Here is a 4380-nt window from a genome sequence, read left to right as displayed (position 1 = left end):
TTAAAATGGTCAGGGGGCTGTCAAAATTTTCTAAGTCTTCTTCTATAATCTCCATGTTAAAATCAAAATTCAGTTTCAGATTGGTCAGCTTGTTTACAAAGTCGACATTGTTCTTAATGTTTGCTGGAAATGTTTCCAACTAAAGGTGTAAGTGGTTTTATGATGCCATTTGGATGAATTATACGAAGCTGAGCCTACTGAACTAATAACTGGTCGAAAAGGAGTGTAGAAGATCTTGTGAGTTTTAACCAAATCATACAAATAAGGTAGGGAAGAGTAGGGAGTTGTACACTGTAGTGTCCACAGCCCTTTAAAATAGATTTAATGTGCTTACTAAAATAAGACATCAGTTTCGTATGAGTTTCATTATCGTTTAACAAGGCCATAACCTTCTTTACACATCATTTCTATTTATTATTACTTTTGCATTAGACTGATCTGCCTTCGTTACATGCGGTGATTCATCCACTGAAGATTTTTATAGGCTTGCAGAAATCTTATGGGAAGATATATAATATTATTTATATATATATAAATATATATATATATATATATATATATATATATATATATATATATATATATATATATATATATATATATATATATATATATATATATATATATATATATATATATATATATATATATATATATATAGAGAGAGAGAGAGAGAGAGAGAGAGAGAGAGAGAGAGAGAGAGAGAGAGAGAGACACTGTATTTTGCATTAAAGCACAATAAAAACAAAGGCACAAATTTGGTCATAGATGTTATAAAGAAAATATCAAGAATTAAGAGAGAGAGAGAGAGAGAGAGAGAGAGAGAGAGAGAGAGAGAGAGAGAGAGAGAGAGAGAAGGTAGGACACTGACTCAGGTTTGAAGGCCCGACGTAACTTTTGAGAGTAATGAATTTGTAAAGCCCCAAATATGGTCAGATTAAGATAGATGGGTTAAACTAGTTTTTTTTGTTTTGTAATGTGTATCATCATAATTATTAATTCGCAATTCCTTTTCCTGAAGATAGTAGTTTAAGTAAAATATTTAATTATAAAGGATCTTCGATGTATTTGAGATTTATTTTGTGTGTGTATATATATACATACATATATACATATACATATATATATCACATATATATATATCTATATATATAATATATATAATATATATATGTACAGTATATGTATATATTTTATATATATAATATATATTATCCGTATATATACAATATATCATATATATATATATATTATATATATATATATATATATATATATATATATATATTTATATATATATATTACATATATATATTATATATATGTACACACATGTATATATATATATATATATATATATATATATATATATTTTATATAGATACATATATATATATATATATATATATATATATATATATATATATATATATATATATATATATATATATATATGAGTATCCAATGCAGCACGAAGGAACGCGTGCTTGAGAATATCACCAAAGAGTTAGAGAAGTACACTTTGGACTAATCAAAATAAACGACAACGTAAAGTGAAAGATTCAAGATCCCAGACGCAGGATTTTTACTAGTTTCCCCTTTTTTTTACTGCGGTTATCTTTAATGCAAGAGAACAGACGAATTTACTCGCATCTATCACTCTAAAAATAGATCCAACTTTTATGTCTCATTTAATGAGTATACAATGTCGCGTGACTGCGTACATGATCAAATGTGTACTTTACGAGCCCGGCTATCGATTTGGGCGTGAACTGACACGGGGCTGGAATATTTTATGTTTTGATTAAAAGCAACATAAATATCTGTCCCCACTTTTATCATCGTGGTTCACCATCAAAGATTTTAAAACATTATATTTTTTTATTGTAAATTTCCTCCTCATGCTGCAGGAATATTCATGATGACTATAACGACTCTGCAAGAATACGATACTAATGATCAAATGTATTAAATCGTGTCCGAGCAACAGCAGAGGTGACGTGAAGAAAAGGAGACAAAAACAAGGTAGCAGGATATTTGTATTCCAGCGCCAAATATCAAACAAGAGGTGACGTCACAAGTCATCATCATGAGCCGTCGATAAAAAAAAACGGTCAGTTGCCAATGATGACGCCGAGTCGCAATCGGTTTTATTTATAAAATTGTTTTAACGTGTGATGGATTGAGAAACTTACCTAATAGTAATACCTACTCATATTAACGACTGGGTCACAAAGAAGGTAAAGTAATTTCGACTTTTACTGAATTCCAGGGTACGTTAACGGTTCAAGTGACGTGTGATTTAATGTCCCCTTGACAGTTAGTGTTAGGCTAATCATATTCGAGTCATTGATTTACTGGTCAACTGGATTTATTTATGAAGATATGTCTGAGAATAATGTTCAGAGTCGTTGATAACGACGAAATCATCGGGAGCTAACTGTCTCCAATTTAAACTGCTGATCGCTCTTTAGAATAGACCTATGCTTCGCAGGTTATTTTTCCCGTTTGATATAATTCTTTACCCTTGTATATAGGAAATGGTATTAGTAGACAACTTAAACACACTCAAACCTCCGATCATCTTATCATCCCTTTCGCAAATAATGCGTTTTGGGGTTTCCTTTGCCCATATAGCCGTACCACCGGAGTTATGAGGTGAGACATAATGAATAACTAACCAAACTTAAGTGTAGTGGAGGAATGCTCTGACGCACAAGAAAGATAATGGGAAAAGCAAATGCCAAACGTTTGTCCAGACTAGATAAATGTAGATGTCCAACATCCCAACATAACCTCACCCAGAATACAGGGTAGGGTGTGAATCTAAACCCCCTAGCCTTGCAAACTGAGAATTAATTGCCGTTTAAAGGGGTTACGTATATCCAAACCTAACCTTGTCTCGGACGAAATCTACACCCCACGTAACCTCACCTAGGATGAAACGTCCCACCTGCCCAGGAGGGCTGATTTAAACCATGATTAGCCTTCTATTACCGATTTGTGTTAGATTATGCAAATTAATCCATGATATATTCTACTTGACTTAAAACCAAAAGTGAAAGAAGGTTCAGGTTCCCTCGTGGTCAAGCGTTCTTTCACGAACACGTTTAAAAAGAACGTTTGCGTCTTGGTGTTCGGCTTCATAGCTGCAGAAATTTTAAAATTACCTATCACTTTCTCATACAACACGGTGATAGGAAGCTCGTTACTTTGTCTACCAGAGAACTGGTGGCAGGTGAATTTATTCGTCCTTGCTCCGAGAAACCCGGGCAAATTGACGATCTTCCCAAAATCCCCTGAACTTTGGACATTAACCGTAAATACCCGCCATCTCATCAGCTAGGCCTATTTATCCCATAAGGAAAACAAAAAAAAAAATTATAATGCGCCCATCATTGCTACTTATTCCGCCTTGCTGACCATGTTATTTACCATCCGTAGTTACTGAAGGATTTTAGACTTGTGTAAATATGAATTCAGCCTATGATATTAAGCACCATTTTAACTACTTTTCAATATCGGTCTAAAAGTTTACGCGATAATTCTTGAGTTTACGCGATAATTCTTAAAGTTACTAACGATTCTTTAAGGCTAGGCTACTTACATATGATGGCTCTCGCCCATGTATTGAAATATGCAAACTGCGATGAGTTTCGTCACATAGCCACAGAGAAACTGACCGTTGTTACTGACGTTTTAAATTGCCTCAGTTCTTAAGCCCTTGGTTTACGTGTTACACTAACTTTACTAATGGACTAGTCTCCCTGAGGCATCGGCGGAGGTTTGGGTGTAGATGGGCGCCTTCCGAGCAAAGTAATTAAATAATTTTTAATAATACCGCTTCTTTAATAATAAATTGACGGTTTGATGTCAGTCCCATATAATTACGTCAACACTGCCTGACTGTTTAAGATAAAGTTGATATTTTGATAACTTATGTTCAAATGTTGTTTGTTTTATATTTTTGTGGTGACGAGATCGAGGTAGTTTATTTTTATCACCGATACTGAGCATATTCAAAAGTTGATTTTTTTTGTTTGCAGTAAAATTGCATGTCTTTCCATACCACAACTGAAATTAGAGAGAAATTTTGATATATGTACAGATTGGCACAAATATTTTACATAATATGCGTTCATACACTATATATATATATATATATATATATATATATATATATATATATATATATATATATATATATATATATACATATGTGTGTGCATTTAATCTGGCGAAAATGCACACAGAACTTGTAAAGATAAAAATGCCATTCATTATATGTCATACAGCATACACATATTTAGGGGTGCATTTTTTTTATAAATAAAAGGCGGGAAAAGTTGTAGAATTTACTGGTTATTAGTTTTCTAACAA

Source organism: Macrobrachium rosenbergii, chromosome 5, assembly GCF_040412425.1.
Source record: "Macrobrachium rosenbergii isolate ZJJX-2024 chromosome 5, ASM4041242v1, whole genome shotgun sequence".
NCBI classification, from domain to species: Eukaryota; Metazoa; Arthropoda; class Malacostraca; order Decapoda; family Palaemonidae; genus Macrobrachium; species Macrobrachium rosenbergii.
This window is presented reverse-complemented; position numbering follows the sequence as displayed.